The 14,245-nt window shown below is 44.3% G+C and overlaps 1 protein-coding gene across 2 annotated transcripts in view; it reads left to right on the plus strand.

Moving 5' to 3' along the window:
• The first annotated feature begins 4,604 nt into the window (after window positions 1-4,604).
• The window catches only part of LOC111954051 (protein LBH-like), a 26,168-nt gene continuing 16,527 nt past the window's right edge, over window positions 4,605-14,245 (plus strand). Inside the window, exon 1 of one of the 2 annotated variants that reach the window (XM_070435828.1) lies at window positions 4,605-4,911. The gene's annotated coding sequence lies outside the window, so the exon portion shown is untranslated. The remainder of the gene's footprint in view (window positions 4,912-14,245) is intronic. The other variant, XM_070435827.1, reaches the window with a different exon arrangement.

Here is a 14,245-nt window from a genome sequence, read left to right on the forward strand (position 1 = left end):
TGTGTTAAGAAGCAGTGCGGCTTGTTTCGGAGGATGCATGGCTTTCGTCCTTTGTCTCTCCCGAGCCCGTACGGGAGTTGTAGCGATGAGACAAGATAGTAACTACTAACAATTGGATACCACGAAATTGGGGAGAAAAGGGAAGAAAAAAGAAAAAAAAACACAGACAGTGTCACCAACAATGCACCATCACACCTCCTCCTCCATGCTTCACGGTGGGAACCACACATGCGAGATCATCCGTTCACCTACTCTGCGTCTCACACAGACACGGCGGTTGAACCAAAATCTCAAATTTGGAATCATCATTTTCATTTCACCGGTCTAATGTCCATTGCTTGTGTTTCTTGGCCCAAGCAAGTCTCTTCAACTTATTGGTGTCCTTTAGTAGTGGTTTCTTTGCAGAAATTAGAGCATGAAAACATGATTCAAACAGTCTGAAATTTTTTGGATTGACTGACCTTCATGTCTTAAAGTAACGATGGACTGTCGTTTCTCTTTGCTTATTTGAGCTGTTCTTGCCATAATATGGACTTAGTCTTTTACCAAATAGGGCTATCTTCTGTATAGCACACCAACCTTGTCACAACACAACTGACTGGCTCAAAAGCATTACATTCTCAAATGTACTTTTAACAAGGCAATGAATTTAAATGCATTCCAGGCGACTACCTCATGAAGCTGGTTGAGAGAATGCCAAGAGTGTGCAAAGCTGTCATCAAGGCAAAAGGTGGTTACTTTGAAGAATCTCAAATATAAAATATATTTGATTTGTTTAACACTTTTTTGGRTACTACATGATTCCATATGGGTTATTTCATAGTTTTGATGTCTTCACTATTATTCTACAATGTAGAAAATTGTAAAAATAAAGAAAAACTCTTGAATGAGTAGGTGTGTCCAAACGTGACTGTATACCAGAGATAAGGGACTGTTGATATTGAAACCACACAACTCAAACGCTGGTTCACCAGTATAAACGTTGTTTAAGCCCCCGAACTGCTGTCTGTTAACGATGATCATCTGTTTACATCTGCCAACGTATTGGCAGTCCAGTATCCATAAGATCTGTCCCTAGAGCTTCCTATACAGTTAATATCTTTCCGTAGCGTGTTGCCTGGCAATTGAGGAGAATGATAGGCTCAATTAATGATGTTACAGAACTGCTGTATTTTAAGCACAACTCCTTCCTGCCCAGTTTCCCTGGCGTTGCTACGGTAATCAAGCTCTTTTTACCATCCCTGTAACTATCGCTTCTGAGGATAAATTGTTTTCTCAACAAAAACTAATATGATATGCGCTTCAGAACACCTGAGTAAGCTCCACTCATTGCATTTGCGCCGTCGTTCCGTGACCACTGCATTTGTTCACTGATATTCCCTCATACATTCAACCAGTTCCTTTCCGTTTCCTTTTCACTTCTTCAGTCACATTCCTAAAACCCAAGAAACAAACAATTAGCTTCCTAGTACATATGGAAATTAAAAAGGTTAATTAATTACTTTTTGGAGGGTTACTGTCAAAATTATGTATTAAACAAAAAAGGCGCATGGGCCACCAGAGCTTGTGCCTCCGTAAATCATATTTCAGATAAGCCTAGTTCGGGTAGCTACTACTGGCTATATGTCTAAAGATAAGCGATGATAACATTGCATTGCCTTCAATGTTATGGGATGAAGATGTATTCTGGTGAAGTTATTACCATATTTGTGAGGAATAACAGGGCTACCAGTCTGGCAACGAGCCCAGTGCAGGCAGAACATGCTTTTACATCCGGTTCTGCTAGTGCTACAAGTAGGTCTTATGATTCTGTTTGCTCTGGACTCCAGAGAAGTGACATGATATATCCCTAGTTGATATTGGCTGCTAACATGAATGACTTTCAGCTCCAAATGCAGGTGTAAAACGCAGATTATTTCTGTCGCCTATTTTGCGTTTCGAAAATGCATCACCGTTTATGGCTGTAATGACAGGCTACATTTGCTCAGCGATTGTGCGCGCATGTAGGCAAGTGCACACGTGCATGTGCGTGCGCAAGGATCCGAGGTTTGTAGGCTACCCCTGAAAAACACTGTCAGGAAGTACCAGTGACTCGCTCAATACGGAAGTGGTCAGATGACGCGGATGCTATACTACAAGACTGTTTTGCTGGCGCAGACTGGAATATGTTCCAGGATTCATCCAATGGCATTGAGGAATACACCACCTCAGTCATAGGCTTCATCAAGTGTATCGATGACATCGTCCCCACAGTGACTGTACTATCCCAACCAGAAGCCATGGATTACAGGCAACATCCGCATTGAGCTAAAGGCTAGAGCTGCCGCTTGCCGCTTTCAAGGAGCGGGAGACTAATCCGGAAGCTTATAAGAAATCCCGCTATGCCCTCAGATGAACCATCAAACAAGCAAAGCGTCAATACAGGATTAAGATTGAATCCTACTACACCGGCTCTGATGCTCGTCAGATGTTTAACTTTAGTCCGTCCCCTCGCCCCGCCGCGAACCAGGGACCCTCTGCACACATCAACAACAGTCACCCACGAAGCATCGTTACCCATCACTCCACAAAAGCCGCGGCCCTTGCAGAGCAAGGGGTCTCAGAGCAAGTGACGTCACCGATTGAAATGCTATTAGCGCGCACCACCGCTAACTAGATAGCCATTTCACATCTGTTACAGTGGCAGGGCTTGAAAACTATTACGGACTACAAAGGGAAACCCAAACGCGAGCTGCCCAGTGACGCAAGCCTACCAGACGAGCTAAATGCCTTTTTTGCTCGCTTCGAGGCAAGCAACACTGAAGCATGCACGAGAGCACCAGCTGTTCTGGATGGCTGTGTGATAACGCTCTCGGTAGCCYATGTGAACAAAACCTTTATTAAACAGGTCAACATTTACAAAGCCGCTGGGCCAGATGGATTACCAGGACGTGTACTCAAAGCATGCGCAGACCAACTGTCAAGTGTCTTCACTGACATTTTTCTTTCCCTGACTGAGTCTGTAATACCCATATGTTACAAGGAGACCACCATAGTCCCTGTGCCCAAGGAAGCGAAGGTAACCTGCCTAAATGATTACCACCCCGTGGCACTCACGTCGGTAGCCATGAAGTGCTTTGAAAGGCTGGTCATGGCTCACATCAACAGCATCCTTCCGGACACCCTAGACCCACTCCAATTCGCATACCGCCCCAACAGATCCACAGATGACGCAATCTCAATCGCACTCCACACTGCCCTTTCTCACCAGGACAAAAGGAACACATATGTGAGAATGCTGTTCATCGACTACAGCTCAGCGTTCAACACCATAGTGCCCAGCACTAAGCTAAGGACTCTGGGACTAAACACCTCCCTCTGCAACTGGATCCTGGACTTCCTGATGGGCCGCCCCCAGGTGGTAAGAGTAGGCAACAATACGTCTGCCACGCTGATCCTTAACACTGGGGCCCCTCGGAAGTGTGTACTTAGTCCCCTCCTATCCCTGTTCCCCCACGACTGCGTGGCCAAGCTCCAACACCATAATTAAGTTTTCTGACAACACAACAGTGGTAGGCCTGATCACTGACAACGATGCTTATAGGGAGGAGGTCAGAGAACTGGCAGTGTGGTGCCAGGACAACAACCTCTCCCTCAATGTGAGCAAGACAAAGGAGCTGATCGTGGACTACAGGAAAAGAAGGTCCAAACAGGCCCCCATCAACATCGACGGGGCTGTAGTGGAGCGGGTCGAGAGTTTCAAGTTCCTTGGTGTCCACATCACCAACAAACTATCATGCTCCAAACATACCAAGACAGTCAGGAAGAGGGCACAACAAAACCTTTTCCCCCCCAGGAGACTGAAAAGATTTGGCATGGGCCCCCAGATCTTCAAAAGGTTCTACAGCGGCACCATCAAGAGCATCCTGACCGGTTGCATCACCGCCTGGTATGGCAACTGCTCGGCATCTGACCGTAAGGCCCTACAGAGGGTAGTGCGAACAGCCCAGTACATCACTGGGGCCAAGCTTCCTGCCATCCAMGACCTCTATACCAGGCGGAGTCAGAGGAAGGCCCCAAAAATTGTCAGAGACTCCAGTCACCCAAGTTATAGACTGTTTTACAGCAAGCAGTACCGGAGTATTGCCTCCTTATTGTTATTCTTATTGTGTTACTTTTTATTATTACTTTTTATTTTAGCCTACTTGGTAAATATTTTCTTCTTCTTGAACTGCACTGTTGGTTAAGGGCTTGTAAGTAACCATTTCACGGGTAAAGTCTACACTTGTTGTATGCGGCGCATATGGCAAATAGAGTTTGATTTGATACATGATAGTGGCAACAAATGGAGTTGGGTTGGATATAGTCCTGGTAAGATACAGTATTATTTACAATCTATTTTGACTGGAATTGTGTTGGTCAATGTTAATACGTGCAGCCTTTACTACAGTTCAAAATAGTTTCGGGAAAATACGTTACTCATCAGACGGTGCCGCTTTCCCCTCTTCTTGTAATAATTGCTCAACAAGTATGTGTTTTTAAAAAAAAAAATTTTTTTTTGGGGGGGGGGGGTGTCCTTTTTTTTGTTTGAGCACATACCCCCCAACAGGTCTGTGCACGGCCCTTCTCATGACAGAGAGACACGCGCAGAGAGTGAGAAATACAAACCGTGTGCGCGCACACTCACACCGCTCATGGAGACGCTCCAGTCCTCCAGTGACCTGAAGCTYTTACCTCCGCTGGAAAGTGGAATCGGAACTTCGCGGTAAGCAAAGAGGCGAGCCGCAAGCTCACAGAGAAACACAATCAAGCTAACGTTATTGTTGTACCAACTCGGAGACAGGCGACCACAGCTCCACTCTTTATATCTGAGTAACCTACATCATCCGCGGATAAATCAAGACCATAGAATAACATTAACGTTCGATAAAGGTAAGTGATGCTCGGTTTCTTCTTAGAGCTATCTTCAACCATACGTATTTTCAGCAACAATACTCATAAGCAGAATCACAAGTTTGTAGTGCGTGCCCTTTTAAGCTGTCCACTGCTTGGCTTGTGTCCAACTGTCCATTCCATAGCATTATCACGAGAGCTTCCCTATACACCAAAGCCATGTACGGAAGCTAAAATAGTTTTTTTTAAAGAGATTTAAAAAATGCACGTAGAACACAGATGACAATAATCTAAGTATCATTAATTGATAGTATATTGTAGGCTGTAGTTGATCGGTCTGTGATTTATAAATATAAAGACATTGTGTAACTTTTGAAGCCATGTGCAGATGATCATAAATTACTAAAAACATATAACACATCTATGACACATGATAATGTACTGACATTTTGTTTGGAACATGGCTATTTTCACAACCGAGCTGGCAATGGAACCGACTCTTATGATCCTTTGGGCAATGGTTATGCGTGATTATGTAATATACCGTGCCATGCCTTAAAACGTTCTGTCGGTAGAGACGCATATTGAACAAGAGGGTTTACAAGCTTGAGTGTAATTTCTAGTTTGACATTAGTTTCACATCTGACTGTGAAATGAAAAGACTTCACTCATTTGCATGGATTTGAATTGCGCCAGGCAATGAATTGGGCGCTTGCACGCACCCTTCAGGCCAGACTCGCAGGCTACACACAAGTATTGTCTATCATATGGAAATTATTTTTGTAAAAAATGTATTCATATGAAACTAATTTCAGAAGTGCAAACTTTGCACCTGTGGTTTACTGAATACAATAGTTAAAGCCACCTTTAACCTTTATTTAAAATTTTCTACTTCCTCAAACTTTAAAAAATCCCCATAAGCAATAATAACATGTGCAGAATATGCATAATATATGCATTTGATAAATCAGTTTAGTGTCAGTTTTGAATCTCTGATGTTGTGAGGCCCTAAGAACTGTTCAGCATTGGTTAATGATAACTCTAATTTGCAATGCGGTGGACTATGCTACGCGTGTCATTTCCATAGATTTGAATAGATATGGTTTTCCATATTGCCGGGAGCAGGTGGTACTAGCATCACTAGCCTCATTCAATTATTCTGGAGAAAGTTAAACATTTTAATTTTCTCCTTAATCCACCTTACTTGCCTTTGTATTGTTGGAGAAAAGTAGAAATTAACTGCGTCAAAGGCTCCCTCAATCTGGAGACGTTTAACCTGTCGCTCTCTGGCGACAAGGGTTGGAAAATCAATCAAGGATACTCAGAAAAATCATGTTCCTATTGTGTGTGTGGCTGAGCCATGCACACACACACACACACACACACACACACACACACACACACACACACACACACACACACACACACACACACAAACACAAACACACACACACACACAAAGCGGAAAAATACATGCGCACCTACATGCAAACACAGACACGCGCACATAAACACACGCAAGCTAACTTGAACAGGAAACAAGCAAATGAGTCTTTATAATATAATAACATTTGAGTTTATTCATGTTATCTATCTGCAAATAGTTTGATAAACGCAACCGTACAGGCTTTCTAACAGAGAGTTTTAGACGGGGTCTTTTGTTTCCATAGAAAATGGCACCAAACACGTATGTGGCCCTTTGATCCCCCACTCCAGTTCTTTTTGTTTGTCCCACTCACACCTCACGGATGAGAAGGGTACGCGCTAACAAGGGCTCTGATGTCGGCAGGGTGTGCTGCATTTGTAATTGGATTATACTCTAATCACAATAATAAGTGTGCAATATAAGCGCCATTGCCAGCCCACATTAGTTGGAGAAAAACAACGTTGTTTTTCTCCTTTTAATTCATTGTCTTCTATCATGGAGACACTGTATGACTTGTTCCACATTTTGTTACATTACAGCCTTGTTCTAAAATGTATTGCATTGTTTTCCCCCCTCAATCTACTTACAATACCCCATAATGACGAAGCAAAAATATATATATTTTTTGCAAATGTGTTAAAAATAAAAACGGAAATATCACATTTACTATTCAGACCCTTTACTCAGTACTTGGTTGAAGCAAATTTGGCAGTGATTATAGGGTCAAGTCTTCTTGGGTATGACGCTACAAGTTTGGCACACCTGTATTTGGGGTGTTTCTCCCATTATTTTCTGCAGATCCTCTCAAGCTCTGTCAGGATGGATGGGGAGAGTCGCTGCACAGCTATTTTCAGGTCTTTCCAGAGATGTTCGATTGGGTTCAAGTCCGGCCTCTGGCTGGGCCCACTCAAGGACATTCAGAGACTTGTCCCAAAGCCACTACTGCATTTTCTTGGCTGTGTGCTTAGGATCGTCCTTCTCCCTCGAATACTCAGTTTGGCCGGGCGGCCAGCTCTAAAAACAATCTTGGTGGTTCCAAAACTTCTTCTATTTAAGAATGATGGAGGCTACTGTGTTCTTGGGGACCTTGAATGCTGCATTTTTTTTTGTACCCTTCCCCAGATCTGTGCTTCGACACAATCCTGTCTCAGAGCTCTACGGACAATTCCTTTGACCTCATGGCTTGGTTTTTGCTCTGACATGCAATGTCAACTGTGGGACCTTATATAGACAGGTGTGTGCCTTTCCAAATAATGTCCAATCAATTGATTTTGCCACAGGTGGACTCCAATCATGTTGTAGAAACAACTCAAGGATGATCAATGGAAACTTCGAGTCTTTGGAAATTTCGAGTCTCATAGCAAAGTGTCTGAATACTTATGTAAATAAGGTATTTCTGTTTTTTGTTTTTTWAAATATATACACTTGTAAAAATGTCTAAAAACCTGTTTCGCTTTGTCATTATGGGGTATTGTGTGTAGATTGATGAGGAAAACATGTCATTTAATCCATTTTAAAATAAGGCTGTAACGTAACAAAATGTGGAAAAAGTCAAAGGGTCTGAATACTTTCCAAATGCACTGTGTATCCATAAACAAACCAATTAGGGGCCAGGGTGAGAATGGCTATGGGTCAATTAGAAGCCAGGATTAGTATGGCCATGGGCCAATTAGAGGCCTGGATTAGAATGGCTATGAGCCAATTAGAGGCCAGGGTGAGAATGTCTATAGGCCAATTAGAAGCCAGGATTAGTATGACCGTGATAGCATGAAGGGGCAGGTTGGGCCATGTGGTGAACATTCTTTCTAGAAGTGTATTCGGCTTTTTAGTCACCACAGTCAGAACATTTGTTTAACGCCCCTTTCGAATAAGAGCTTCGTTGACATGTGGTTGATATTTAGTCATCCCTATTGACATAGTGTTGATTCTTGGCAGAGATCTATGTGCTGACTGAATTGGAATGTCAAGCCAGCTTCTTACTGTAACCTTTATGAGACTATGTTATGTGTGATGAGTTATGCATCTTAATTCTGGGCCTGGTTGATCCTAGGATAGGGGAGCATTAGCTGGGTGCTTGGGACTGTGTAACAGGTACTGTACATGAAACTGTGGTGACTTTGATTATGTGGAGCTCAGAATCTGTCACTGTTGTGGGCTCGGTTCCTGTCTCAAACACTTATGTCACAGCTGGCTCTCTTGGGCTATAGTACTGCACACGCACACGCACACACACACACACCCAATTGCCCACTCACCATTCATACCCTCTTGAGTATGGCACTCATTTCCATAAAATATGTCCTGTTTTTGGCCCTTTCCCCCCACATAGATGCCTTCCAGCCTCCTATAGACCCTCCAATCCAACCTAGTTTGGCCACAACTGACTCCCTAAGGTTATTCTTTGTTATTAGGACTGGGCAAACACAATAMACACATCCTTACGTTATCAACACCCACTGGCACTTTGAAGTATGGCACTTTTTCATAAAAGACATCTTTATTATTGACCGCCCACCATGTCTCCGTGGCAACAGCTGGGGGGGAGAGGGGGGGGAGGGGCGTGTGCAGTAGATTAGTCACCCCACCAAACACACACGTGCACGCACGTTTACACACAGACACACACACACACACACACTAGCATTAGGACTGATGTTGGCTCAAGGAGAAAATGTCGGATTCTTTTCTGATGGTTACCAGACGTCCAAACGATCAGATACGATAACCCAGAGCATTAGGAAGCATGGAAAAGAGTGCCTCTGTGTAGTTTGATGGCTGTGAGGATCCCGTGGTGCAATGAGTTTGAACATGACACTGGTAACAGTGTTAATAAATAGTGCATTCCGTTGCTGCATGAACTACAGTACACGTTTCACGTTGAAGTGTTTACTGAAAGCTGCTTTGGACGAAAGCATCTGATTATTAATGGGACTGTGGATCCATTTTTTTTTTACCATCATTCAGGTCAAGTGTGGAGAACAGTTTTGTTCCAGCTCAGCTTTAACACACGTGATTCAACTAATCATGTTGTAAAATGGAAGACAACACTTAGCTGATTATTTTATTTCAGGTGGGTTAGTGATGGGCTTGTGTGATGTTTATTCCTGCCCGTCTTCCGGTTTTCTCTTCTCCCTGGCACCTAATTGATCGGTTACTGTCATCGCTTCGCCAATCACTCACTTTCCAATGTCGAAATTGTTAGTAATTGACTAAAAGAATAAGACTGTACTTGTTACCATGTTCACATGTATTTTAGTGAAAGTGTATAAATAAAAATGTATAAATAAACATAAAAATAAACCTTTCCCAGGGATGAGGTTAGGTGTTGTTCTACAAATGGTCAATCGTATTGTTTGTCATTGATTGTACCGATTGAATGACTCAATGAAAACAATTGTTCACAAAATWAAAAAATTWAAAAAACATTTTCCAACCAAAGTAAAAATGTGGAAGTGAATATGGAGAGACTTGTTGGAAGGTCTAAACAAAAAATACGTTTTTTTCCCCCAGCTGTTCTCAGTGCCGCTTAAATATCTTTATCTTGGATAAAAAGCATCGTTTTTAAAGAAACACACACACACACAAACACACACACTATGCTAGTGATTTTCCGTTCCTGACAAACTAGAAGTCAAAAGGGAATCAGGTTACAACTGTTCCCTTATTGTCACTGAAGCAGAACAACTTCATTTTAATGTTGAACATGTTAAACCTGAATTATTTACATTCCCAGCAGCAGTTTCATCCTTGTTCCTGGTGCCAGACTGAGCAGGGTGAAGTTCCCCCTAGACACTGATCCTGGGTCAGTTTTGCATTTCTCCCACTAATGGTTAAGGTTAGGATTGGGGGAGAGGAAGCTGATCCTAGATCTGTACTTAGGGGAAACTTCACCCCGGAGCATGTCAGACATTATGCTCCAACTCACGCCCTCATCTTCTCTATAAAAAGAATGCTCGTTTGAATGAACATTTTTCTTGCCATGAGTAGAGCAGTGAAGACTGTAGCACAGACTTCTGTAGCACAGAAGATTAAGTAAAGTATACATCATTTAGACACACAAGGTTCATTTTAGGACACAGCAAAAATAAAAAATGGTGTGGTTGGGCTTTGAACTGGCTGCCCCCCCATAGCTTCACCTGCTGTAATGGGGGATATTTCCAAAACGTTAGGTAAACGTTAGGTAACATTCTCATGAAATGTATTTAACCTTTATTTAACCTTTATTTAACTATTCAAGTCAGTTAAGAACAAATTCTTATTTACAATGACGGCTTACCAAGAGCACAATCTAATGATACTGTGATATCATGCAGCAGACATTACCTGAACTAAAGTTATTTTCCATACCCTTTTGTAAACATTCTTGCAACACATTGCCAATTTGCTGAGAGTATTTTGTCGGTGCATGAGCAGAATCATGCCTTGTAGCATTCATTGGCAAATGAGAAATGAAAATACGCAAGTGTACATTGGCTGTGTTTACACAGGCAGCCCAATTCTGATCTTTTGCCGCTAATTGGCCTTTTGACCAATCAGATCAYATATTTTTTCCAACAGTTAGTCAAAAGATCAGAACTGGGCTGCCTGTGTAAACGCAGCCTTAATGACTGTCACAGAAAGGCCCAATTCCAAACCAATCATTCATTACTTGCCCCAGGTTTGTGCTGTCTTGCCAACTCCTATGATGAGACTCACAGCTAAAAACGGAACTGGATAGGAATCAGGAGTATGGTACTAGATAGACTTTCCTAATTACAGTTATTCTTTGGCAGATCAAAAAGGGTCTTAGGTGGTGGGCACATACCAGTGGTGAGAGCACGTGGTGAGGAGACAGATTCTCGCCACGCCACCTGGTAGGAGCGACCTGTCAGGTAGGACGCAATCCAAGCGTGGGCCGCGCCGGAGATGCCCAACTCGAGAGGGTGGAGAGGAGGATCTGATGGTTCACAGTATCAAAGGCAGCCGATAGGTCTAGGAGGATGAGAGCAGAGGAGAGAGTTAGCTTTAGCAGTGCGGAGCGCCTCCGTGATACAGAGAAGAGCAGTCTCAGTTGAATGACTAGTCTTGAAACCTGACTGATTTGGATCAAGAAGTCATTCTGAGAGAGATACGCGGAGAGCTGGCCAAGGACGGCACGTTCGAGAGTTTTGGAGAGAAAGAAAGAAGGGATACTGGTCTGTAGTTGTTGACATTGGAGGGATCGAGTGTAGGTTTTTTCAGCAGGGGTGCAACTCTCGCTCTCTTGAAGACGGAAGGGACGTAGCCAGCGGTCAAGGATGAGTTGATGAGCGAGGTGAGGTAAGGGAGAAGGTCTCCGGAAATGGTCTGGAGAAGAGAGGAGGGGATAGGGTCAAGCGGGCAGGTTGTTGGGCGGCCGGCCGTCACAAGACGCGAGATTTCATCTGGAGAGAGAGGGAGAAAGAGGTCAGAGCACAGGGTAGGGCAGTGTGAGCAGAACCAGCGGTGTCGTTTGACTTAGCAAACGAGGATCGGATGTCGTCGACCTTCTTTTCAAAATGGTTGACGAAGTCATCTGCAGAGAGGGAGGAGGGGGGAGGAGGGGGAGGAGGATTCAGGAGGGAGGAGAAGGTGGCAAAGAGCTTCCTAGGGTTAGAGGCAGATGCTTGGAATTTAGAGTGGTAGAAAGTGGCTTTAGCAGCAGAGACAGAAGAGGAAAATGTAGAGAGGAGGGAGTGAAAGGATGCCAGGTCCGCAGGGAGGCGAGTTTTCCTCCATTTCGCTCGGCTGCCCGGAGCCCTGTTCTGTGAGCTCGCAATGAGTCGTCGAGCCACGGAGCAGGAGGGGGGACCGAGCCGGCCTGGAGGATAGGGGACATAGAGAGTCAAAGGATGCAGAAAGGGAGGAGAGGAGGGTTGAGGAGGCAGAATCAGGAGATAGGTTGGAGAAGGTTTGAGCAGAGGGAAGAGATGATAGGATGGAAGAGGAGAGAGTAGCGGGGAGAGAGAGCGAAGGTTGGGACGGCGCGATACCATCCGAGTAGGGGCAGTGTGGGAAGTGATGGATGAGAGCGAGAGGGAAAAGGATACAAGGTAGTGGTCGGAGACTTGGAGGGGGAAGTTGCAATGAGGTTAGTGGAAGAACAGCATCTAGTAAAGATGAGGTCGAGCGTATTGCCTGCCTTGTGAGTAGGGGGGGAAGGTGAGAGGGTGAGGTCAAAAGAGGAGAGGAGTGGAAGAAGGAGGCAGAGAGGAATGAGTCAAAGGTAGACGTGGGGAGGTTAAAGTCACCCAGAACTGTGAGAGGTGAGCCGTCCTCAGGAAAGGAGCTATCAGGGCATCAAGCTCATTGATGAACTCTCCAAGGGAACCTGGAGGGCGATAAATGATAAGGATGTTAAGCTTGAAAGGGCTGGTAAACTGTGACAGCATGGAATTCAAAGGAGGCGATAGACAGATGGTAAGGGGAGAAAGGGAGAAAGACCACTTGGGAGAGATGAGGATCCCGGTGCCGCCACCCCCGCTGACCAGAAGCTCTCGGGGTGTGCGAGCCACGTGGCAGACGAGGAGAGAGCAGTAGGAGTAGCAGTGTTATCTGTGGTGATCCATGTTTCCGTCAGTGCAAGAAGTCGAGGGACTGGAGGGAAGCATAGGCTGAGATGAACTCTGCCTTGTTGGCAGCAGATCGCAGTTCCAGAGGCTGCCGGAGACCTGGACTCCCACGTGGGTGGTGCGCGCTGGGACCACCAGGTTAGGGTGGCCGCGGCACGCGGTGTGAAGCGTTTGTATGGTCTGTGCAGAGAGAGAGAACAGGGAAGATCAGAACAATAGTTGACAGGCTACAGAAGAGGCTACGCTAATGCAAAGGAGATTGGAATGACACGTGAACTAACACGTCTCGAATGTTTCAGAAAGTTAAGCTTCGTTGCAAAATCATTATTGACCCAAAATTATTAAAATGATACAGTACTGCGGAAGTGGGTGCTAGCAGTGGCTGCGTTGTTGACTTTGGTTTGAGAGTGTGCCTGGCTAGGTAAACTCGGTAGCTAGCTATGTAACCTCGTAACTGGCTCGTTAATTAGTATAAACTACACAATTGTCTTAAGATACCAAGGACAGCAAAGACAACTATGTAGCTAGCTAACACTACACTAATCAATCGTTCCGTTGATCCGTTGAATGTAATAGTTTCTACAGTGTTGCTATTCGGTGGCTAGCTGGCTAGCGAGCAGTGTTGACTACGTTACGTTAGTTAAAAGGCCGAAAAATAGCTGGCTAGCTAACCGAATTAGTCTAAACTACGCAGTTATCTTAGAAAACAAAGACACAAAAGACAACTATTGTAGCTAGTTAACACACACTACACTACACTACACTACACTAACACTAATCGAGTCGTTCCGTTGAATGTAATAGTTACTACAGTGTTTGCTGTTCGGTGGCTAAGCTGGCTGAGGTAGCAGTGTTGACTACGTTACGGTTAAGTTACGTTAAAAGAACGAAGAATAGCTGGCTAGCTACGCATTATCTTTGATACAAAGACGGCTAAGTAGCTAGCATAAGATTAAACAAATCAACGCTTGTACTGTAATGAAATGAAATGAGAATGTGAAATAATGTGATACTACCTGAGAGCGAAGCACACACAAACACCACACACACACACACACACACACACACACACACACACACCACACACACACACACACAACACACACACCACACACACAACACACACACACACCACACACACACACAACACACACACACAATTCTCCATGTCACTCTCTCAGATCTCTCTCTTCTCCTCTCTCCTTCCCTGTAGACCCATGACAGGTGCAAATGTCCCTCCATTGCTCTAAACTGACGCAAGCTATTTCTGACTGCACCACCATCACAGCCTCCCTTTCATCCCCCTCTCATCCTCTGGAAAAAAAAGCCACATCTGATTTCTGCTAACTTTTTACAGTGAAGACCAGTGAACTTCAAA

This window comes from Salvelinus sp. IW2-2015, linkage group LG28 (assembly GCF_002910315.2).
Source record: "Salvelinus sp. IW2-2015 linkage group LG28, ASM291031v2, whole genome shotgun sequence".
Lineage (NCBI taxonomy): Eukaryota > Metazoa > Chordata > Actinopteri > Salmoniformes > Salmonidae > Salvelinus > Salvelinus sp. IW2-2015.